At 44.2% G+C, this 25,663-nt stretch overlaps 1 protein-coding gene across 2 annotated transcripts in view; it reads left to right on the top strand.

The window, feature by feature from the left end:
* Positions 1 to 15,781: 15,781 nt before the first annotated feature.
* ZBTB8A (zinc finger and BTB domain containing 8A) overlaps positions 15,782 to 25,663 on the top strand; it is a 58,124-nt gene continuing 48,242 nt past the window's right edge. For both annotated transcript variants that reach the window (XM_045998626.1, XM_045998617.1), the window contains exon 1: positions 15,782 to 15,896. The gene's annotated coding sequence lies outside the window, so the exon portion shown is untranslated. The remainder of the gene's footprint in view (positions 15,897 to 25,663) is intronic.

Below are 25,663 nucleotides of genomic sequence, written 5' to 3'. Positions count from 1 at the left end.
AGTAAATAAAATTTTTCTATCTTTCTCTCTCTCTTTTTTTTTTTCTTAGATTTTTTAATTTGCGCGACAAAGTGAGTGAGAGAGAGAGTACAAACTGGAGGACCGACATAGGGAGAGGGAGAAGCCCTGCCGGGCAGAGGGCCTGATGTGGGATTTGATCCCAAGACCCCGGGATCATGACCTGAGCCAAAGGCAGACACTTAACTGACAGAGTCACTCAGGCACCCATAAGTAAATAAAATCCTTAAAAAAAAAAAAAAAAAAAGAAACGAAAAACCCACATTCATTTATTCTTCAAACATAGCAATTTATCACACTGTTGTCACTTAGCTCTGAATCTTCCCTTCTTTGCCCTTTTTTGTGCAATGAGCAGGACCCTGTATACAAGTCTTCTTTGGCAGCTGGAGCAGTGTCAGTCCTTGTCAACAGAGGGTACTGGAGGGACACTGTGGTAGCTGATGCCCAGGCTCTGGTTCCAGATTACCTTTGTCTTTGATCCTGCCCCAGGGGACTGGTGCTCCCTTTCCCGCAAGTTGTACTGGCCTCCTGGGGTGTGGTCTCTGACCCTCCAGTCCAGACCTGTGGCACCGCAGTGAACTGATCATCCAGTGGGCTGCAGACGCATCCTTGCCAAAGTCCGCTAAACCTCAGTCTTGGCAGGGGGTAGGGAGAGATGGGGTCAGTCTTGAAAATATGTTCCTTGCTGCAGTATTGTTGTTCAACCCTAGATGTGATAGGTGCTCCTTTGTTTGCTGTTTTTGCCATTTGTTATTCCTGTTTTCTTTGAGGTTCTCTTTTACCCTTTTAGTAGATAATCCCCCGTGATAGTTAATTTTATGTGTCTAATCAACATAGAGGATATTTTTGGAGAAGAGTAACATTTAAATTGGTGAGCTTTGGGTAAAGCAGATTACTCCCCATGTAATGGAAGTGGGGCTTATCCAATCAATTGAACAACAAAAAGACTGGTCTTTCTGAGTAACCGGGACTTCAGCAGCAGACCGCCTTTGCTCTGGAAATGGAACATTGACTTTTATGAGTCTCGAACTTCCTTCTTCTTTTCTTTTCTATCTTTCTTTCTTTTTTTTTTAAATTTTATTTATTTATTTGAGAGACAGAGGGAGCACAAACAAGAGCGGGGTGGGGGGGTGGAGGGAGAAGCAGATTCCCTGCAGAGCAGGAAGCTGATGCAGGGCTTGATCCCAGGATCCCAGGACCATGACCTGAGGCAAAGGCAGATTCTTTTTATCTTTTTTTTATTTTTAAAGATTTTATTTATTTATTTGACAGACAGAGATCACAGGTAGGCAGAGAGACAGGCAGAAAGAGAGGAAGGGAAGCAACCTCCTGGCTGAGCAGAGAGCCCGATGTGGGGCTGAGATCACGACCTGAGCTGTAGGCAGAGGCTTTAACCCACTGAGCCACCCAGGTGCCCCGCAAAGGCAGATTCTTAACCAACTGAGCCACCCGGGTGCCCCAAGTCTCAAACCTTCTGACCCAAAGTGCAGGTTTGGACTTGCCAATCTTCATAATCATGTAAGCCAATTCCTTATAATAAATCTCTTTATATAAAATATTTATACCTATATAATCTTATATAGATCTTATATATAGATATATATCTCTTTCACTAGTTAATAATTCTTTATACTGAGGTTTCCATGTGTAAATTCATGGTGTGGTTTCTGTCTCTTGATCAGACACCGATTGCTATCAGCAGTGTTTATGACATAGGGCACATACATGAAGGTAATCATAGTAAAATAAGATAAAGTAACTTCCCTCAGTAGTTGAAAGAAATGGACAAAGAAAAAGTTATGAAAACATTTCATAAGAACTATGATGGAGGGCGCCTGGGTGGCTCAGTGGGTTAAGCCGCTGCCTTCGGCTCAGGTCATGATCTCAGGGTCCTGGGATCGAGTCCCACATCGGGCTCTCTGCTCGGCGGGGAGCCTGCTTCCCTCTCTCTCTCTCTGCCTGCCTCTCTGCCTACTTGTGATCTCCTGTCTCTCGCTGTCAAATAAATAAATTAAAAAAAAAAAAAAAAAGAACTATGATGGAGGGACGCCTGGGTGGCTCAGTCAGTTAAGTGTCTGCCTTCGGCTCAGGTCATGATTCCAGGGTTCTGGGATTGAGCCCCGCATCGTCTCCCGCTCCCTCTACTTGTGCTGTCTCGCTCTGCCAAACAAATAAATAAAATCTTAAAAAAAAAAAAAAAAAAGGAACCATGATGGACGTGTTTGTTTAGAGCCACGCAGAAGCAGAGAGGAAGGAACACCTGCCTCCCGGGGATGTCATAAGGCTTCACGGAATGAGTGATGTCCAAACTGAACCTTGAGGGAACACAGTTTTCCAGGCAAATGAAGGTGGAGAGTAGTATAATCCAGAAGGAGGGGCACGTCCAGAGGCAAGAGGAAGCACATCACATATTGGGGAGTGTAAGTGCAGAAGCTCCCTGAGGCTGGGGAACAGGAGGCAGGAGAGACCGGTAGGAACGTGAACAATATTGTGAGTCACTTTAAGTAGTTTGCCTTTATAGCTCCAGGCCAGAGAGTTCACCCTAGTTCCGGACCAAGACACCCACCGCAGATGATACTCACATTCATAACTGTTCCATACCTGTGCCAGGTTTTTGACGAAATGCCCCTCCCCTAATTCGAGGCTGTAACGAAACATCTGTAATTTCTAGTTTCTGCAGCCAAAAATGGAACTTCTGTCGCTCATTACCATCACAGCACAGATCCGCAGGCTGCATGTGACACAAAATTCCCGGCTCTAACCCCAGCTCTTTCTCTTTCATTTAAGAGAGTGCGTACGTTCCCCTCTGCCTTCTGCAACTGTTCTGATCCATTTACCAAGCAATCCAAAGGATGGACAACTTTGAGGAGGGCCCGGAGAAATGCACATCTTTTCAACAGATTCAGGCTGCAGGACAGAGGGCAAAACGCCGGACTGGCAGACTAATGTGGGGACAGTGCCAAGTCCTGCTGCGGGATTCTAGATGGGGGTGAGCTGAGGGCAGCACGTAAGCATTCTCTTGGCCAGCCTCTCCTGCAAATACCCCAGGCTAAGGAATTACAGGCTAGGAGACTACTTCATCCCAGTGCTGCTTCTCCCCTGAGAGTGGAAAGGTAAATGCTCAGAAGGGCTGCTGGTCCACAGTGACAGCAAAGGGGAATGAGTCAGACTAGTTTTGTGGTACCTGGCACTCCCTTCCCTGGGGCTCCTCCCCTCTCTCCTCCAACTCATTTTGACTCCATGAGTCATTTTTGCTGAGGTAGCAACCAACCTCAAAACCTCTGGGGCTTACAGCAGAGGCTGGTGAACTTTTTCTGCAAAGGGCCAGGTAGTAAATATTTTGGGCTTTGTGGAACATACAGTCTCTGTGACGGATACTCAGCTCTGTCCTTAGAGCAAGGAAGCACGTAGACAATACGTACACAAATGAGTGTGGCCATGTTCTGGCAAAACGTTATGAATACTAAAACTTGAACTTCATATACTTTTTATGTCACAAATCTTGTTCTTTTAAAAAAAAAATATATATATATAAATATTTAATTAATTTATTTAACAGAGAGAGAGAGAGAGATTACAAGTAGGCAGAGCAGCAGCCAGAGAGGGGAGGAAGCAGGCTCCCTGCCGAGCAGAGAGCCCGATGTGGGGCTCGATCCCAGGATCCTGAGATCATGACCTGAGCCGAAGGCAGAGGCTTAACCCACTGAGTCACCCAGGTGCCCCCTTGTTCTTCTTTTGATTATGTTTTTATTGAGATATACTCGACACAGACCATTGTATTATATTAGTTTCAGGTGTACAACATAATGATTTGATATTTATATATCTTGCAAAATGATCACCACAGTAAGTCTAGCTAATATCTGTTACCTCACAGCGATAAATTTTTTTCCTCAAGCTGAGAACTTTCAAGATCTACTCTCTCGGGGCGCCTGGCTGGCTCAGTGTCCCAAGGTTGCCTTTATTTTGTGAAGATGCTCTATGCTGTGCAGAAGCTTTTTGGTTTGATGTCATCCCACTTGTTTACTTTTGCTTTTGTTAAAAAAAAGTCAAACCCAAAAAAGTCATTGTCAAGTCCCCTGTCAAGGAGCTTACAGCCTATATTTTCATCTTGAAGTTTTATGGTTTCAGGTCTTACATTTAAGTCTTTAATCCACTTTGAGTTAATTTTTGTGTATGGTATAAGATAATGGTCCACTTTCATTCTTTTGCATGGGGCTGTCTAGTTTCCCCAACATCATTTATTGAAGCGACTGTCCTCTCATTATACACACTTGGCTCCTTTGATGTCGGTTAGTTGACCCTCTATGTGTGTTTTGATTACTTTTCAACCTTTCAAAAGTGAAAAAAAATTCTTTCTTTCTTTTTAAAGATTTTATTTATTTATTTGACAGACAGAGATCACCAGTAGGCATAGAGGCAGGCAGAGACAGAGGGGAAGCAGGCTCCCCGCTGAGCAGACGGCCCGACTTGGGCCTCGATCTCTGACCGATCCTAGGACCCTGGGATCACGACCTGAGCGGAAGGCAGAGTCTTTAACCCACTGAGCCACCCACGTGCCCCTGAAAAAAATTTCTTATTCTTATGGGCCTTATAGAAAGAGCCAGTGGATTGGGTTTTGGCCCATGGACTGCAATTTGCCAACCTTTGGTTTACAACAACCAACATCTATTTCTTGGTATCCTTACATGTTGGTGAATGCAGGTCGGATTCTGTGGCCCAAAGCACTTCACCTACGTTGGGCTATAGAAGCAGCCCCTCTCTGAGTCACACTAGTCATGCAGCAGAGAGGAAGAACAAGCGTTGCAAACACAGGATAGAAACACATGATGCTTAATTAAACTCCTGTTCAGAACTGGCGTGCTGTCACCGCTCATATTCCACTGGTCCAAGCCGGTCACAAAACCAAACAAGACAGTGGGACAGGGAACTGCTCTCTGTCTCCAGAGAGGCATTGGAAATCACACAGCAGGGGTGCCTGGGTGGCTCAGTGGGTTAAGCGTCTGCCTTCAGCTCCAGTCGTGATCGGGATCAGGTCGTGGGATTGAAACCCGTATCGGGCTCCTTGCTCGGTGGCGAGTCTGTTTCTCCCTCTCCCTCTGCCTGCTGCTCCCACAGCATATGCTCTCTCTCTGGCAAATAAATAAAATCTTTAAAAAAATAAAAATAAAGAAAAAAAGAAAATCACACAGCAGCGGGAGATGATATGTATTCCTCTCAGAGTGAAAGAAGGGAAGCGTGGGAAAGGCTAATACAACATGCCAGCATGCACCAGTACCCATTCCCAGTACGTATTAGGACAATAGTGGTCAAAGTGTGGCTCAAGGACTGATGTCCCCGGTCTGTCATAAGTGCAGAAAGTGCAAATGAATAAAAATTACAGAGGTTTCTTTTTTTTTTTTAGATTTCATTTATTTATTTGACAGAGATTGTAAGTGAACAGAGAGGCAGGCAGAGGGGGAGGGAAGCAGGCTCCCTGCTGAGCAGAGAGCCTGATGCGGGGCTCGATCCCAGGACCCTGAGATCAGGACCTGAGGCGAACTGAAGGCAGAGGCTTAACCCACTGAGTCGTCCAGGTGCCCCAAGAAGTTTTATATAATAAGTATGCCTGTAACAGGTTGGGAACAAAAACAATTTGGTTGTTCACCACAGTTCGAGAAGAACTTTGTCAGCAGACATAGCTAATACTTTCAGGGGACATGAGTTCACGGGCCGATATACAACCATGATGAGAAAAACAACAAATGGAACCAAACAGACACAAATATACACAAAATCACATATATATAACCTAAGAAATAAAAAAATCAGAAATTTAAAGTAAGTGTGATCAAAATACTTAGAGAACAGATTATATTAACATCTGGGTAATGAGAAATCATAAAAAAGAACCAAGAAGGACTCTTAGGATTGAAAATGGAAAGAACACAAGAGATAGAATAAATAGAAGGATAGATATGGCTAAAGAAAAATCACTAAATTTCAAGATCATATTGAGGAGCTTTCCCATAACATAGCAGGAAAGGACAAAAAGATAAAGGATACAGAAAGAAGTTGAGAGACACGGAGGACAGGAATAAAAATGCCAACATCTGGGAATTTAGGGGTTCCAGAAGGCAGGTGAAAAAAAACACGGAGAGGAATAAATTATATTTTGAATAGTGAAGGTAACCTTCCCAGAATTTAAGAAGGATTAAAGGTCTTAGATTTAAAGGACACATCGAATGCCAAATAGGAGCATTAAGAAAAAATCCACACTGAGACACATTATAGAAAAATGTAAGATTGTCAGGGCACCTAGGTGGCTCAGTGGGGTAAGGAGCCTTCAGCTCCGGTCATGATCTCAGGGTCCTGGGATCGAGCCCTGCATGGGGCTCTCTGCTCAGCAGGGAGCCTGCCTGCCTCTCTGCCTACTTGTGACCTCTCTCTCTGTGTCAAATAAATAAATAAAATCTTTTAAAAAGATATAAGACTGTCAATGTAAAATTTAAGAATATCAAAGACAAAGAGAAAATTGTAACGAAATTCTATGGGAATCATGCTACTTAACAGCAACACGGGAAGCAAGGTAAGGATAGAACAATACGTTTTAAAGTAGCAAAGAAAGAGAACTTTGATTCTAGAATTTTTTATATCCCATCAAATTCTCATTCAAATGCTAGAGGATAATACAGATATTCTCCTGTACACAAAGCCTTGGAAGCTTTGCCCCACAAACACTGAGAACAATCTTGAAGAAAGTAATCAAGACGAGACACAAATCCAGGAGATGCTCCAAGAGATTGGAGAAATAATAGTGTTCAAATGCTTTGGGAACCCTGCCTGGCTCATTTGGTAGAGCCTGTGATTGGATCCTAGGATCTTTAGTTCAAGCTCCACACTGGGTGTAGAACTTACTTGGGAAAAAAAAAAAAAAAAAAAGAGGGGCGCCCGGGTGACTCAGTCATTAAGCGTCCGCCTTTGGCTCAGGGCATGATCCCAGGGTCCTGGGATGGAGCTCTGCACTGGGCTCCCTGCTTTTTGGGAAGCCTGCTTCTCCCTCTCTCACTCTTCCTGCTTGTGTTCCCTCTCTCCCTGTGTCTCTGTCAAATAAATAAATAAAATCTTTAAAAAAAAAGAGTGTTCAAATACTTTGGTAAATTTTATCTTTGTCTTTAAAGAAAAGGGCTTGTATCAAATAAGATGAAAAGCAAAAACACATCTATAACAAATAATATCAATACTGGAGGGAGGTGGAGAAAAAGAGACATGAGTGTATGCGTAAGTACTTTTTTATTAAGGGGAAGAAATAGATATTGTTACATTTAATTGTTCTTAAGAGTAAAAACCCATGAAATATAAGTAATGAATTAAGAACAACCACAATGTGGGGCACCTGGGTGGCTCAGATGGTTAAGCCTCTGCCTTCAGCTCAGGTCATGATCTCCAGGTCCTGGGATTGAGCCCCATGTTGGGCTCCCAGCTCAGCGGGGAGCCTGCTTCTCCCTCTGCCTGCCTCTCCCCCTGCTTGTGCTCTCTCTGTCTCTCTCTCAAATGAATAAATGAAACCTTAAAAAAAAAAAAAAAGGAACCACAATGTGAATAAAAGACAAATATATAGTGGAGCCTGGGTGACTCAATGGGTTAAGCCTCTACCTTCAGCTAAGGTCATGATCTCAGTGTCCTGGAATCGAGCCCTGCATTGGGCTCTCTGCTCAGTGGGGAACCTGCTTTCCCCCTCTCTCTGCCTGCCTCTCTGCCTACTTGTGATCTCTCCCTCTGTGTCAAATAAATAAATAAATAAAATCTTTTTTAAAAGGACAAATATATAGCTTTTATTTTATTAAAAAATATTTTGTTTATTTGATTTAGAGAGCCAGTGGGGAGGGGGAGGGAGAGAGAGAATCTTGGGCAGACTGTGCTAAGCACAGAGCCTGACATGAGGCTCAATCCCACCACCCTGAGATCACGACCTGAGTCAAAACCAAGAGTCAGATGCTTAATCGACTGAGCCACCCTGGTGCCCACAAATATATAATGTTTAAATCAGTCAAAGAAAACTCAATCTAGGGTGTCTAGGTGGCTCAGTCAGTTAAGTGTTAGCCTTTGTCTCAGGTCATGATCCCTGGGCTTCCTGTTCCGCAGGGAGTCTGCTTCTCCCTCTGCTCCTCCCTTAACTTGTTCTCTTGCTCTCTCTCTCTTTCTCTCAAATAAGTAAAAAAATTAAAAAAAAAAAAAGAAAGAAAACTTAGTCTAGCCAACAGACTAAAGAGAAAAATAGGACAATAGTATAAAACAAATAAACTATGAAGCAAATGTAAAATAATATGACAGAAATAAATCCTAATTTAACTGTAAATACAATAATGTAATTGAATTAAATTCAAAACTAAAAGGCCAAGATTCTCAAACTAGTTTTTAAAAATCCAACAATTTATCACAGTGTACACTTAAAACTAAAATAGGACCGCAAAATAGGATAGAAAAAGCTGTGCCAGTCATATGTAAATCAAAAGACTCCAGAAAATAGTAACCCTAATATGCAATAAAATAGGATTTAAGATAAAAGAAAAAGTCATAAAAGACAAAAGATATTGTGGAACTTAACACAGGAAGTGGAGGAAGGAAATTATAAAAGCCAGCTATTACCTGTGACCAGTTTTAGAAACAAGGACTGTATTAGCTATGCATTTTCTTTCTTGATTACAGAATATCATATTATGACTTAATTGATAAGACATGACTATTTCTCAGAGTCAGACAGTGATATCTTTCTTCATGAATCATTGGGTAGTCTCTTCCACAGAGTGAGAATTTTTTTTCTGTGATAGTAGAATTATATTAGGTGGGAACATTTTGTGACTATTGTTTTTTTTTTTAAGATTTTTTTACTTATTTATTTATTTGACAGACAGAGATCACAAGTAGGCAGAGAGAGAGGAGGATGCAGGCTCCCTGCTGAGCAGAGAACCCGATGTGGGGCTCGATCCCAGGACCCTGGGATCATGACCTGAGCCGAAGACAGAGGCTTTAACCCACTGAGCCACCCAGGGGCCCCTGTAACTATTGTTTTTGAAATTTAAGTATGGGACGTTTGTACAGATAACTAGTATACAAAATGATGGATTGTGGCATATACTGTGTATTGGCTCATTTAACACAGTGCCCAGTCCTCATTTTGTATGTCTTCTCATACTGCATGGGCTGGATAGCTAAAAACTACATTTCCCAGACTCCCCTGGAGCCATTTTTCAAGCAGATGCATCCACATGAGACTGGAGTGAGGGAAATGAGAAATGTGAGGCAAAAGTCATGCCTGTTGATACATCAGCTTTTCTTGCAAGCATAGTTTGAAGGCACTGGTTTTTCTGGGGCAGCTTGGCAGAAATTTCAGCATCTATTCCTAAGGTCATAGTATTAGGTGACAGCAATACCCATGTGGTGCGGATGGGAGTTTCTCACGGCGGCTGTTGTCCCGAACTTTCAGCATCTAAGCATGATTCTCTGGGTCACCTGGATACTCACAAGCCATCTCTCTTTCTTCCTTAGTAAGAGAATGTTTTATTATTCATAGTATTACCCCATATAGAGACTGTATTTTTCAGATTCTCTTGCAGCTAGATGTGACCATGTGACTAAGTTCTGACCAATGGAATGTAAATAGAAGTGCGACATGGTATTTCCAGCAATTTTCCTTAAGAGACGGCATGGGCATGCCCTTTACCCATTCTTCCCCCATTCTCTGTCCATCTGCTTTTTTTTTCTTTAAGATTTTATTTATTTATTTGCCAGAGAGAGACACAGAGAGAGAGGAAACACAGGCAGGGGCAGTAGGAGAGGGAGAAGCAGCCTTCCCACTGAGCAGGGAGCCTGATGTGGAGCTTGATCCCAGGACTTTGGGATCATGACCATCAGCCAAAGGCAGAGGCTTAATGATTGAACTGCCCCTATCCTTCTGCTTTGAATGTAGAGTTGGTGGTCCATTTTAAAACAGGAGCATGAGGGCTACATGCTAGTTATGGTGGAAGAGAGAGTTGGCAACAGTCCTGGTTCCTTGAGGACTTCACAGAATGCTACTTCTGTACTAGCCTTGAATCATCTACCTCCCAGTTTTTTATGTAGGAGAAAAATAAACTGATAACTTGTTGAAACCATTGTTATTTTAGATTTTCTGTCACTCTCAGCTAAATCTAATTCAATGAATCAATGACGAATAAACCATAATTCCAATTTAGAAAATATACACCCTTCCCTTTCCAACCATTAATCTCTGGTTCACATTTCGGGATTAACTTAAAATTTTATATCTTTCAGTCTCTGATTATGCTAATGCACATCTTACAATAACTCCGAAGGGTGTATAGTTCGTTAAATGCAGCTCCTTTAAAAAAAAATATTTTATTTTTTTATTATTGTGAGAGAGAGAGAAGAGAGTACAAGCAGGGGGAGAGACAGCGGGAGAAGCAGACTCACAGCTGAGCAGGGAGCCTGATGTGGGGCTTGATCCCAGTACCCTAAGATCATGACCTGAGCCGAAGGCAGACACTTAACGACTGAGCCACCCAGGTGCCCCTTAAATATAGCTCCTTAAAGACAGTTCTTCTTGATCTGAAGATCCATCAACTAAAGACGAGTTATCTGCTTCATACTTACCCAACAGGCAATGGTGGTACATATAGGATAATCACTAGAGACATCACTCTTCAAAAAGGATAGAGATGCTGGCACAAATGAGGCACTGGTCCATAGCAATTCTGAAATCCATCTGGACAAATGTTGGAACTTCCTTGATTTGGACTCAAGGCCTGGGGAGAATCATCCATGGCTCTTGCTTCTGCCCTGAGTCATCCTTCCTTTTGCATAGAAAATAGTCCACATTTGCAACTGTGTAGTTTTCACAGATTGCATTTTATCAGTAGAACTTTGGGGGTCAGAAGATATCTTTTCACTTTGTATTGCCTCTGATCCTTTCAGTCCAACTGGGCAGTGTTCCTCTGGACATTTCTTAAAAATGTGGGACTCTTGTGAACCTTCTTGAGGTTCACTCCATTAGACAAAAGGTATCCTCACAAAGCTCCTCAAGACAAATCCTTCTATAACCTTGAGCTTCTTTGAGGAACAATAAATGCCCTTAAGCTTTCTTTCCTTCCTTTTTTAAAATATTTATTTATTTGAGAGAGAGAAAGAACATGAGTTGGGGGAGGGGCAGAGGGAGAAGTAGACTCCCTGCTGAGCAGGGAGCCCAACGTGGGGCTCCATCCCAGGATCCCAAGTTCACGACCTGAGCCGAAGGCAGGCACTTAACCGACTGAGCCACCCAGCTGTCCCTGCCCTTAAGCTTCTTAGAATTCTGTTTGAATAAGGATTCATAAGTCATATCCTTAAATCTTTAGAGGACTTTTTATCTAAATGAACAGTACTCTGAGGTAACACCTTCCGTCTTTCTTAGGTCTTGACAAAGGATTTTTATAGCTACTCTCTTCACTTCACCTTTGGACTGTGTTTTCCTGGCATTGTCCTGAATTTAATCTTTGCTCAGAAGCCACATCTTAATTTTTGCATCATTTGCCACTTGGAGAGGCTGAAATTTTCAAAACCCGAAAGTTCTGGCATCCTTTTGTCTAATAGTCCTTCCTGTACTTATCTCTGTCCTTTCTGATTTTATTACAAGTGGCAAGAAGAGACCAGGAAGCTCCTTCCACATTTTGCGTGGAAATCGCCTTAGCTAGATCATCCGATTCACTAGGTCTGTTTTCCACTTTTCACCTTACGAAAACAGGCAGTACATAACAAGGACCCCTTTCTTTCAGTGTCCAATACGATTTTTGTGATTTTCCCTTTAGGCTCTCCCTGCAGCTTCCTCAAAGGCCATAAGGAGTCTACTGTTTTTCGAAAGTCTCGTTTCACTAACACTCCCCTGAGAGTCCTTCCATCTTCCATGGCTCAGTTCCAAAGTCACATGTTCAGGTTTTTGTCATGGTAGCACTTCTAGGTACTACAACTTGTAGAAGTTATCTATTGCTGCGTAACAAGTTGCCTCCACAACTTAAAGACTTAAAAGAACAAATATGAATGACCTCACAAAATTTCTGAGGATCAGGAATCTGGAAACAGCTTAGTTGGTTGGTTCTGGCTCTGGGTCTCTCAGGAGGTTTCACTCAAGCTGTTAGCTGGGACTGCAGTCAGCTGAAGGCTTGTCTGGGGCTAGAGGATCCATTCCAAGGTGGCACACTCTCATGGCTGTTGGCAGAAAGCTTCAGTTCCTCTCCATGTGGCTGGCTGAGGATACTGGTTTCTCCCAGAACAGCAGACCCAAGACAGGGAAAGAACAAGTAGGAAGCTGCTTTGCCTCTTATCACCAAGATTCTGAAATCCCACACTGGAATTTCTGCTTCATTCCATTCTTTAGAAGAGGTCACTAAGTCCAGCTCACACTCAGGGAGAGGGGAACTTGGGTCAACCTCTTGAAGAGAACAGTGTCAAAGAATATGTAGGCATGTAAAAACTACCATGCATATCCATGTTCTTCTCCTTGCCCTCTACTCCAATGGGGATAGTGGAATTTTCACCTTTCCTGTCTAGAGACTGTTTCTTTGTTTGAGATTTTGATCCCCTTCTCCCTCAATTGCAGAAATTCAGCTACTATTAATTATTCTTCCTGTATATTTAATCTTTCCCTCTTATCTTCATGTTTTCTTTCAGCATTTATTTTTAAGTCTTTACCCATATCCCCTTCTAGCTAATACTATCTCTCTTTGTCTGTAGTAGTTTTAGGACATGTCTCCAAATTCTCTGACATTCTTACCATTAAGTGATAGCAGCTCTGTCCCCTTCTGCTTGAATCTTGGTAGGTTGTAACTACTTATGCCAGTGGGATAGGGCAAGTGGGGTGCCATAACTTCTGTTGATAGGTATGAAAGATCACACACAGCTCCTTCCTAGTTCTCTTGGATACTCCCTCTCGGTGCGCTCTCTTGTGAGGACCTTCCCTCTCAGAACCCAGACACCATGTTGCAAGTAGCCCAAGGCACATGGAGAGGCTACACGTAGACGTTCCAGGTAACAACAGTCATAGCTGAGCCAGTTTTCAAGGGATCCCAGTCTTGGTGCCAGACCTGTGAGTGAAGAAATCTCCAGATGATTCCAGTTCCCAGAAGTTCAAGTCACTCCTAGCCATCTGGGTCTTCCCAGCTGAAACCCCAGACATTGTGAAACAGACACAACCCATCCCTGCTGTGAGTTGTCCAGTTCTCCATCCACGGAATCCCGGAACATAAAAATACAGCTTCGTTTTATACCATTAAGTGAACATCCCCTTTACACCAAAATCTCTCTAAGGAGTTGTTTCTTCTCCGGGCACTTGGATGGCTCAGTGGGTTAGCCGTTTCTTGGGCTCAGGTCATGATCCCAGGGTCCTGGCTCTGAGTCAGCTCCCCACTCAGCGGGGAGTCTGCTTCTCCCTCTCCCTCTGCTATTGTGCTTGCTCTCTCTCAAATAGATGAGTTAAATTTTTTTTTAAAGTTGTTTCTTCTCATTACTTCGTTTCTTTATCCCCCACTAATTCCTCTAATCTGGATTTTGCTCCTTTCTTTCAAGTTGAAGTCAGTGATCTCTGATTGTTAAATCTAATAGACACTTTGGCTTAGCCTGTTAAGAGAAATATTTAACACCATAGTCCCGTTCTTCCTTTTGGAGTTACTCTTCTCCTAGTTTCTATGATCTCATCCCAGGTGGCATCCCAGGCCACTTCCTTCCTCTCTAGTCACTTCTTGATATCATTTGCAATTTCACTCTCCTCTAACCAGCCCCTGGGTGACGAAGTGGCTACAGCTCGCTTCTAAGCCTTCTTCTCTTCTCACTCTGTGTTCTCTCTCTATCCATACCCATGGTTCTAATTCCCATCCAGAGGATAGCAGTGACAACATTTTACCTCTAACAATTCTATCGATTAAGATCCATGCCATAGGTCCAGAAGCCGTCTTAACCTTTTGTACTGGTCAGGGCTCTTAGTTGCACAGAGACTGGCCATGGCTGATTTAAGCAGAAACGAATGTATTAAAAGCTCACAGAATCCCAGAGAGAGCAGATCACAGGGGTTGGAGCCTCTGCTAGACAGGCATAAACAAGAGCCAAGTCATAGCGCAGAGCTGGCCTGGTGAGGCTACCAACACTGCTCTCAGCAAACAGAAACATGGCAGCTGCCACCACTGATAGCACTGGTCCTGGACAGAGGATGCTGCCGTTAGCAGCCCTGCCACATAGCGCCCAGAGATATGATCTTGCTGTAGCTATCCCCACTGCAAGAAGTTTCCTTGAGCTCCCTCTTCAAACTGTGTGCATCTGATTATCAAAGTGTGGAGCATGGGCACTGTCCTAGCTGTAGGGGATTCTGGGAAAGCAAGTCATTGGCATTTCCAGATTCTAATAGGAGGCAGAGTCTACCTGCCACCAATTAATCACAACGTCAGGGATTCTCCAAATATATAAATGAGCTTTAGAAGCTAGGAAGCAGAAGGGGAAGGGAGAAAACTCCCATTACTTCTTCCTTGCAACGAAGTGTTTATCATCGATCTGATGTGCTCTCTGGAGGAACAAGTTTGTAGAACTCTTTTGCATGTTCTAATTAACTAAGTCTGAAAAAAAACAACAACACCTTGTGCTATAACAATGCCCAGGTCTTTCTGGGAGAATTCTCAATGGGGATGCTTGCAAAGTAGCTTGAATACATCCAAACCCTCCTGATACTTAGTGGTTTTCAAACATGTTTCTATTTACCTGTTCTGAATATGAAGGAATGCAGGTAAATAGCAAAACACCTCTATAGTAATAAGCAAGTGACATTAAGAGATCATTGTGAGTATTTTGTATCCCTCTCCTAGCGCATCCGATCCTCAAAATGCATAGGGAATTGTTGATGGAACCAATGAGTTTTGTCCAATTTGACTGAGTATGACATAGAAGAGGAAGCCATCGAAAAATGGAAGGGTTTGACATTTTTTCCCCCGGTTTTATTACATCACAGTGCTTTTCAGTACCTGACCCAACATAAGGAACTAGAAACTAATTTGAAGAATTCATGTTTCTATAGTTGCAGTGAAAATTCAGTGACTTAGGATTTTTAGCAAATATATAACCTGTTTGCACTTAGGGCCATAAATATGGCAAAAGAAAGTCGATGTACAATGAATTTTTGTATTCGAAAAAACAAAACCTGCTAGTTTTACTAGTTTTATATTTTCTCTGAACTTAAAAATTATTTTCTCTTATCTCTGACTCTCTGGGTTTTCCTCTTCAAATAGAATGCTTGTGACCTGTAGAGGTTTAGAAAAGGTTATCCCCAACCAAAACAAGGGCTTCAGTAAAGGGAAGAATTCTGTGAAATCGCTTACATTTGACGTTGCTAAACTTAAGTACAATAATGTCACATGTACTTATACAGTAATTGTGGGCACGCCTAAGTCCCTCCCTCTTTCCTAAACCAAATTCCCCAGATCCTAGAAATCCAGCCCTTCTGCCCTCCGGAGGCGCCTTTCCCAACGTAAAGTACAATTTTAAATTTAAGCTCCTGACTAAATAATGATTCCGTGGTCAACGGCCAGGGAACCTGGGCACCCCGAAGCCTCTGGAGGGTGCAGCGGGGTGTAGGCAAGGGCAGGGGGAGTGGGCGAAGCCGCTGGTTGGTGCCTGAAATCTGTGCGTTGCCCCTTTAATTGTGTCCCCAGCCCTCGGGCGTTTCTGTCCAACGCCCACGTCAGCAAATACCTTTTGTTTCTCTCACGTTGGGGCTACTTGTTTTAGGGCGCCAAGGAGCGGCTTCGAAAGTGGGTATTTCCCCTGCCGAGGTCCAGGAATCCTCCCCGAGCCCGCGCGCGCGACCCGCCGGTGCGCCGCGGCCCGCGGTAAGTGGCTGCGCGCGGCGCGGCGGAGGGCGGGCGGGGCGTCGGGGCTGCCGGGACGGGCCGCGAGCCTGGCTGCGGGCGGAGGGCGGGCGGCGGGCGGCGGCGAGGGCGGGATGCGGCCCGGGCGCGGCGCCCCCAGACGTCCCCCCGGCCGGCAGAGCGGCGGGAGGCGCAGAGGCGGCCGGGCGCCATTTGCAGCCCCCGGCGCAGAGGCGGCGTTGGTGGCGGCGGCGGCGCGCCGGCTCCGAGGGGCTGGGGACGGCCACAAAGGCGGCGCGGGCGGCGGGCGGCTGGAGGCTGGCGGCGGGGGCCCGGCCTCGGGGCGGCGGCCCGCGGGAAGAGGCGGGCGGCGCTGGGGCGCACGGGCTTGGGACCCCGCTGCCGGCCCTCCCCGCGGCCGCCCCGCCCGGCCAGCCCCTCCTGCGCGCCCGGGAGGGGCTGCGGGACAATGGCCGCGCCGTCGCCGCCCGCGCCCGCCTCGCCGCCCGCCTCGCCGCCCGCCTCGCCGCCCGCCTGGCCCGGCCCGGCCCGACCACGGAGCGGGGAAAGGCGGGAAGGCGCGCGGAGCCTCCTGGCGGCGGCGGCGGCGGCGGACAGGCGGCGCTGGGACAGCGCCCGGCGTGTGTGGAGCCGTCGGGCGCCGCGGACTCCGGGAGGGTCGGTGACCGGCCGGGCTCGGGCTACGCGGCGAGTGACGGGCGGCCCGCCCAATGGGGCGGCGGGGAGCGGGCGGGCCGGGGTCCCGGCGCTGCTCCCCCGCGCCCCGGGCGCTTCCTCGGGAAGGTGGCTCCCTGGGCAGTAGTCCGAGTTTCTCCTCCATCCTCCATCCTTTGGTTTTATATCGTGATGCAACAGATCCGGGCTCAGAACCGAAGGCAGACTTGCTACACCCAACACATACGGAGCCATAATTTTTGGTTTATGACGGAACCGCACAAACGCACCTTCTATCCGTGCAGACTGCCTCTTTTATAAGTTAGTTAGCGATTTGGCTCCTTCCCCTTCCAATGCGCTTATTTCACATTGATTGTGCCAGTAGCCAGACTCCACACCTTTCCAAGACGTGTTAGATTTTCTTTCCTTCTCTCTCTTTTTTAAAAAATTGAGATATAATTGATATAAAACATTGTGTTGGTTTTCGTTTAAGACGTCTTTGGAAGCAGTAGATTCCCACCTAGTGGGCTTTTAACTACGCACGCCAGTGTTCTGTTCTCAATAAACGTTCCTGTTTGCGGAAGTTTTTTTAGTAAATGGAGTGCCTTCACCTATATGAATTATTTCACTTAATTTCACATAAAACAGCCACTCGGTCAGGTCGATGGTTATTCCACTTTCCAGATGAGGAAATGCATTAAGTGCAGAATGTAAGCGTTAAACCAGAAGGTGAACGATGGCAGTCTCCCAAAGCCCCTGCCTCCTGTTCTTGTTCTTCGTTCCCTCCTAAAAGCACCTCCAGAGTCTTCTGGAAAGGTCATGTCGGTCACTTTGCTTTCCTGCTCTAAAAACCTTAGTTGATCTTTATCAGAACAAAGTCCAAAATCCTCAACAGGGGAGACAAGGCTCAAACTTACTCTCTTGTCTCACCTTCCCCAAGCCTCAAGTATGGGTAGGTTTGTGGGACCCCTGGAGCAAGGACTCTTCGATGATAACTAGGGATCAAAGATCTTTATTCCTGGGAACCTCCCTGGCCACAGCGGTGGCAAATGCGACCTAACAACCTAACCTGCAACCCTTGGCCAAATAGGCAAGTGTGGGTTAGACTGCAAGATGTCAGCAGAAGGCATCCTGAGTACCTGGGCTCCTTGAGGTAAATTTCTGTACCCCATGTAAATTTCTGACCCCATGATACTTGATTCATCCTCTGTAAAGTCTTATTTTCTATTTGAAACTGGGTTTCTGTTTAATAGGCTTAACCCTTTCAGTGACATAATTGTATGTTCGTAATATCTAAAGGATTTGATGTACGTGTTTTTTTTGATCCCCTCGAGGGAAGTTTTTGTCACTTCTTTGCTCAAAAATGGTTAGTGCCTCCCCATTTACAGTGGTTCCCATTTTACTCATATTAAAAGCCAAGGCCATATAAAAGATGGTCCTTTGACATCCTACCTGCTGCACTGTCCGCTCTTCCTTTCTGAGTCCATTTCTCTTTCCTCTCTCCAGCCCTCCAGCCCTCTCTGCTCCATGTTAGAATCTTTGCAGTCCCATCATCCTGGAACACTCTTCCCGTATATACCACATGACTATCTCACCTCCTTTTTTTTTTCCTTTTAATTTTTTTTAAAAGATTTTATTTATTTATTTGACAGAGAGTGATCCCAAGTAGGCAGGCAGAGAAAGAGAGGGGAAGCAGGGAGCCCAATGCTGGGCGATCCCAGGACCCTGAGATCATGACCTGAGCCGAAGGCAGAGGCTCAACCCGCTGAGCCACCCAGGAGCCCCTCACCTCCTTTTGACTTTACTTAAATGCCAACTTCTCAATGAGACTTGTCTCAGCTATGGTTTCGATTCTTTTAAACGTTTTTATACTTAATTCTAAATCTTTCCAGGGTTAGAAGATGTTCATCCACCGAAGAATACAATTACCATGCTAGTTAGCTCAAGTTCTTTATGACTCAGGGATTTTTGCTAAGGAAGCTAATGAGATGGTTTTGGTGACCCTGATGGGACATACTAAATTCTAGTTTAATGACTATATATCTTAAAAGAGATGGTGTTGGAGCCCACAGTCTTTTTCTTTTCTTTTTTTTTTTTTTAAGAGAGAGTGGGGAGGGGCAGAGCAAGTGAGAGAAAAAGAATCCCAAGCAGCCTCCACACCCAGCAAGGTGCCTTACCGAGGCTCCACCTCTCAACCCTGAGATCATGACCTGAGCTGAAATCAAGAGTCAGATGCTTAACTGACTGAGCCACCCAGGCGCCCCAAATTTAACCTTTCTTAATGACTTGAGTACAGTTGTGAATGCAGGTTATGTTAATGTCCTGTGGTTGTAAATATTATCACATTGTAAATGAACCCAACCTATAGGACAATTCCTATTTTTTTGGTAGAAGTTCCTGTTTTTGCTCCTTCCTACAGTTCTACCTCCTGTCTCAGTTCAGTTCCTCACTGTGTCTTGCTTCGACAATTTTTAAAAGATTTTATTTATTTATTGGAGAATGAGAGAGAGGGAGAGCATGAGAGGGCAAAGTTCAGAGGGAGATTCTGACTCCCTGCTGAGCAGGGAGCCTGATGTGGGACCCGATCCTGGGACTCCAGGATCTTGACTTGAGCTGAAGGCAGTTGCTTAACCAACTGAGCCCCCCAGGCTCCCTATATACAGCTTTAAATTGGTCTCTTTGGCCCTGCCTCTTCCACTGTTTCTTTTCTTTTTTTTTTTTTCTAAAGATTTTATTTATTTATTTGCCAGACAGAGATCACAAGTAGGCAGAGAGAGAGGAGGAAGCAGGCTCCCTGCTGAGCAGAGAGCCCAATGCAGGGCTGGATCCCAGGACCCTGGGATCATGACCTGAGCCGAAGGCAGAGGCTTTAACCCACTGAGCCCCTCTTCCACTGTTTCTTTCCCGCCATGGTGTCTCAGGTTTTCACCTGGTTATTCATCAAACTGGATCATAATAACAATAATACCTAAGATTTGTTGAGCCCAGCTGCATGCCAGGCATTGTGCACATGCTATGGTCAGAAGAGTGCAGGACTCAGGAGTGTTGGTTTGGCGTCAATCAGCTAGAAGTCCAGTCTCTGTCCACTTGTTCCTGTGGAATTTTGGAAAATTTTTGAAGAATTTCCTTATGGCTCAGTTTCGGCTTCTGTGAGGACCACAATAAGATGAGCGTACAGTGTTTAGCACAGCACCAAGTGCACATTCAAATATTCGCTATTTTCATTGAGATATGACTCACATGTCAGAAAATTCACCCTTTTAAAGTAAATTCAGAGGGCACCTAGGTGGCTCAGTCGGTTAAATGTCTGACTCTTGGTTTCAGCTCAGGTCATGATTTCAGGGTCATGGGGTTGAGCCCTGCTTGGGGCTCTACCGTCAGCATGGAGTCTGCTTGAGCCTCTCTTCCTCCCTCCCTCTCTGCCCCTTCCCCCTCTCCCCACTGTCATGTCCACTTGCTTGCTTTCTCTCTCTCAAAAAAATTAATAAATAAAATCTTTTTTTTTTTTTAAAGATTTTATTTATTGACTTGGCAGACAAAGATCACAAGTAGGCAGAGAGGCAGACAGAGTGAGAGGAGGAAGCAGGCTCCCTGCTGAGCAGAGAGCCTGATGTGGGACTCGATCCCAGGACCCCGAGATCATGACCTGAGCTGAAGGCAGCGGCTTAACCCACCGAGCCACCCAGGTGCCCCAATAAATAAAATCTTAAAAAAATAAAGTGTAGGGACACCTGGGTAGCTCAGTCGGTTAAGGCTTTGGCTCAGGTCATGATCCCAGAGTCCTGGGATCAAGCCCCACATCGGGCTCCCTGCCCAGCCAGAAGTCTGCTGCTCCCTCTGCTTGTGCTCTCTCTCAACAAATAAATAAAAAAAAACTTAAAAAAAAAAAGATTTTTCCATGTCTTTAAAAAGATAAGTAAATAAAGTGTACAATTCAGTGTAGTCATAGAGTTGCACAACCATCACCACTCTCTAATTCCAGAACGTTTTCACCATAGTATAAAGAAACCTCGTACCCATTAGCAGTCACTCCCCACTGCTGCATCTCCCTCCACCCATGACAACCACTAACCCACTCTGTCTCTATCATCTCTCCACGGTCATAAAATCTGTGATCTTCCGTCCTTGGTTCCTGCTCATGGCTAAATAATGTTCTGTTGTGTGGATGTGTCACATTTTGCTTTTCCATTCAAATGATAGACATTTGAGTTGTTTCTCTGTTTGGGCTACTGTGAATAACGCCTCTGTGGACATCTGTGTAGTACAAGTTTTTTTGTGGACATATGTTTGCATTGGTTTGGGTATATGCCTAGGAGTGGAGTTACTGGATTATATAACTGGGTTTTAATAGCTTTATTGAAATACAATTCATATTATTGTATTATTACTATTATTGTATTATACAATATATCATTATATTATCCAATATATTTTTATATTAGATTATATATTGTATGTTATATGCAATATATATTATATACTATAATATATATTATATTACATATATTATACAATATATTATTGTATTATATATTATACAATATATTATTGGATTATACAATTCACCTATTTAAAGTATAAAATTCAGGGGTTTTCGGTCTATTCCTTCTGTACAACTGTCACCACAGTCAATTTCAAAGCAGTTTCATCACCTCAAAAGGAAACACGGTACCCTTTAGCTCTCAGGCCTTCCTCTCAGCCCCCTCCCCATAACCCCTTCTCTCAGCCCAGTCAACTAAGTGTTTACTCTCTATATGAATTGAGTCATATAGTATGTGGTCTTGGATTGGCTTCTTTCACTTAGCGGAATGTTTTCAGAGTTAGTCTTTCATATAACACGTACCAGTACTTTTTTCCTTTTAAAGGCTGAATAACATTCTGTCTCATAGCTATTCCATTTTCCTGGTGATGGACATTTGTGATGTTTCCATCTTTTAGCTATTATGAATAATGCTGCTACAAACATTTGTATACAGATTTCTCTAGGGACATATATTTTCATTTCTCTTGGAGATACACCTGGGCATGGAATTGCGGGGTCCCCTGGTAACTTTATATTTAATCATTTGAGGAACTGCTAGACTGTTTTCCAAAATGGCTTCATCATTTCACATTCCCACCAGCAGTGTATGACAGTTCTGATTTGTCCAGATCCTGGCCAACACTTGTGTGCGTGTGTGTGCGTGTGTGTGTGTGTGTGTGTGTATTCTAGCGATCCTAGTGGATGTGAAGTGGTATCTTACTGTGATTTTGATTTGCATTTCCCTACTGACCAATGATGTTAAAGGTATCTTTGTGTGCTTTTGCTATTTGTCTCAATTTATTTCTTATTGCTATTAATCTTATTAATCTTAGCTATTATCTTATTTAATCCTCTTAACAGACTTCCTTAGAGCCTCTTAACAGTCAATATCCTCATTTTACAAAGAAGAAACTTATGTGCAGAGTTAAGCAGCTTGACTAAGTCCCACAGTCAGCAGTAGATCTGCAATGATATCACTCTTCTTAAAATCTTTCAAAAGTGTCCCAAACCTGCAAAAGTGGAGGGGCTTTGGGATCTGGTGCCTATATACTTTTTTCTCTTTTTCTCTTCCAGTAGGCCTCCATAGGTCCCATATCTGTAGCCACAGCAGCATTTTTATCATCCCCGAAGAAGGCACGCTGTTTCATACCTACCTGTGCCTTTGGCCTTGGTGCTGTGCCCTTTGACCTCTGTTTCCTGAATGAACTTCTACTCATGCTTCAAGACCCACTCCACTGGTACTGCCTTTGGGAACTTCTGGACACTTCTAGACACAGTCATTTACTTCCTTGGTTTCAGAGTTCCCTTGTGCTAGGAGTATTTTCATCATAGCATTAACTTGGTTTAAAAGCTTCTTTCTTCTCCATGTTGCTCTTTCTCTGACTCTCTCTCCTTACAGATACTGAGGTGTTCCAGAGGACTGACCTTTCCCAGAGCCAGAGAGAGCCTGGCACAGAGTTGGTGGTCGAGGATTATGTACTGAATGAATACATTTCTCCTTTTTTTGAATATATGTCCTTCTCCTAAAAATAGTATAAAAGATCTTTGCTTTAAAAAAGGATAGGAAAAGGAAACATAGATAGCTATATGGCGTTCAGGATGGTGTAAGAGTAATCATCGAGTCAAAGGTTGAAGTTGCTCTCTTTCCATTGTTTTTCTAACCCTGCCGAAGGCCTCCCGTGCTGTCGCGTGCTTGGCTCTCAGCAGTGTCTGAGCCATCGAGGGTATGACAGACACCTTTGTATCCGCTGCAGTTCTCCTATCTCACTGGTCCTGTTGGATAGGTGCAATAAAAGGTTCTTACGGTTTCAGAATATTTGGGGGAAGCTTCATTTCAAAATCTGCCATGTATTTTCCATCATCAGAAGATACCTGCAAACCAAACAAGCCATAATTTTATCTAAGATCTTCTTAATATGTACATTAGAATATTATCCTAAGCCTAAACACTAAAATTTTAACTTCCAGGTGGCAAATCTTGTGGAGTACAGATCCTATTCTCCTGAAATCTCCTCTGTGATAACATTATTTTAAAAGATTTATTTATTTGAGAGAGAGCTCACGCACGAGGAGTTGGGGCAGAGGGAGAAGAGAGAGAGAATCCCAAGCAGATTCCCTCCTGAGCACAGAGCCCAACATGGGGCTCCCTCTCAGGACTCTGAGTTCACTACCTGAGCCAAAACCAAGAGGCAGACACTTAACCAACTGAGCCACCCAGGTGCCCGTGTGATAACACTGAAAAAAATCTGAGTAACAGAACAGCCTATGTGTCTGTTAAGGGATGGATAGGTAAAGAAGTTCTGAGAGAGATGTATGTAATGGATTAATATTCAGCCACGAAAAAGAAAGAAATCCTGTAGTTTGCAACAACAGGGACGGACCCCGAGAGCATTATGCAAAGCCAAATAAGCCAAATAAAGAAAGACTAATAGATATTACAGGTTATCACTTCTATGTGGAATCTCAAAAACAAATCAAAACTCCTAGAAACCGGGGCGCCTGGGTGGCTCAGTGGTTTAAGCTGCTGCCTTCGGCTCAGGTCATGATCTCGGGGTCCTGGGATCGAGTCCCACATCGGGCTCTCTGCTCGGCAGGGAGCCTGCTTCCCTCTCTCTCTCTCTGACTGCCTCTCTGCCTACTTGTGATCTCTCTCTGTCAAAATAAATAAATAAAATCTTAAAAAAAAAAACAAAAACTCCTAGAAACCAACTGGAAAAGTGGTTGTGAGGGGCTAGAGGATGGACGAAATAGAAAGAGGCTGGTAGAAGGGCACAAACTTTCACCTAGAAGGTGCATAAGGCCTGAGGATCTAATGTATAACACGGTGACTGCTGTTACTGTATAATTGAAATTTGCTGAGAGACTAGAGCTTAAATGTTCTCACAAAAACAAACAAACAACAACAAAAAAACACACCAAACCCCAATACCAGCGATCAGTGTGAGTGAGATGATGGATGTGTTCATTATCTAGATGAAGGGAGTCCTTTCACAGTGTATATGTTATCAGAGCATCATAATGTACCTTTAAATACCTTATGGTTTTGTCAATTACATCTTAATGAAGCTGGGGGAAAAAATCCGCATAGCAAACGCCCTGATTCCTAGAGCATAATTAATGAGGCAGTGTTTGAAATGGTAATATGGCAACAGTCGATTCTACCCAATAACTCTGCCTTGGGGTGAGGTCTACAATAGCTAGTTAGAGTAACCTTAACCGCTTGGCCAGCTAGAACAGAGTTTTGCCAACTTCACGTACACTGTGGTTTTGAAAAGATCACTCTCTCTGAGCACATGAAAAAGAGGGACCCAGTCACGTTTTCTTCTGCGTCCACTTTTGTATAAGTTAGCGTTTTACAGGCTTCAAGAAAGTCTGTGGTAGTAAAGTTATAAAATGTTTACGTTTTCTATGCAGTTAAAGAGTTTAAAGTGGTGTGTGTAATTAATAATAGTCATGATGATGATGATGATGATGATGATGATGGTGACCATAATAATAACTAACATCCATCAAGGGCTTGGTATAAGCAAAGCACTGTTGTAAGCACTTCACTTAGATGATTTTTCTCTTTTACTCTGTCCTGTAGCTCTAGAGGGTATTTCTTTCTTTCTTTCTTTCTTTTTTAAGATTTTATTTATTTATTTGACAGAGATCATAAGTAGGCAGAGAGGCAGGCAGAGAGAGAGGGGGAAGCAGGCAGGCTCTCTGCTGAGCAGAAAGCCCGATACAGGGCTTGATCCCAGGACCCTGGGACTATGACCTGAGCCAAAGGTAGAGGCTTTAACCCACTGAGCCGCCCAGGCACCCTAGAAGATATTTCTATGATTCCATTTTACAGATGGAGAAACTGAGGCTCTAGAAGGTTAACTTCCCGTGTTATCTAGTTAATGTGTAGCAGAACCAGAATTTGCACCTGGACAGTCTGAGTCTAGAGCCTGTACCCCTGCATACTGACCAGTCCTGCTGTTCACACACTACTCGCCTGTCTGCTTGAAGTTCGAGGTAATTGATGTATTAGTTTGTCATCTGGGCCTAGTGGCAGGAAGTAGACACTGCTCTAGAGTTTTAGCTCGTTTACTAAAGGGAATTGAGTGCTTACAAAATCACTGGAAAGGCCGGAAGGAATGGGCTCCAGGCGGGGCCTGCAGAAATCATTCCCAGAACCAGACTGCAAACAGGCCCTCCGGGGGGAGGGAATCAGGAGGCCACCACTGGCCCTGCTGTGTTCCAGATGGCATCACTAGCTGCATTTCAAGGGTCAAGAGATTGCTTCCCTAAAACTGCCCCTCAGTACCCACCCATTGGGGATGGTTGTCTCTACCAAACTTGTCTCTAAACAGCCATGAAGCTCTGGACCCTGGAAGGCTTTGCAGGAAAATCCAGTGTTTCCATAAATGTACTTGCCAGCATTAATGCCTAAGTAGCAGAAAGATGGCCCCTGCCTCATTTCTGTCTTCCAGATCTCACAGAAGAACATCTGATGGATGAATTCTGTTTCACATGGGGAAACTGAACCGTAAAGGAGTCTGGGAAATGTGCTTTTTTATTTTCCAGAAGGAAGCTGGAAAGGATGCTGACGGTTAATACACAA

The sequence above is a fragment of the Meles meles genome, chromosome 1 (genome assembly GCF_922984935.1).
Source record: "Meles meles chromosome 1, mMelMel3.1 paternal haplotype, whole genome shotgun sequence".
NCBI lineage: Eukaryota > Metazoa > Chordata > Mammalia > Carnivora > Mustelidae > Meles > Meles meles.
Note: the sequence above shows the minus strand (reverse complement) of the source record. Positions and strands in the feature narration are given on the sequence as shown.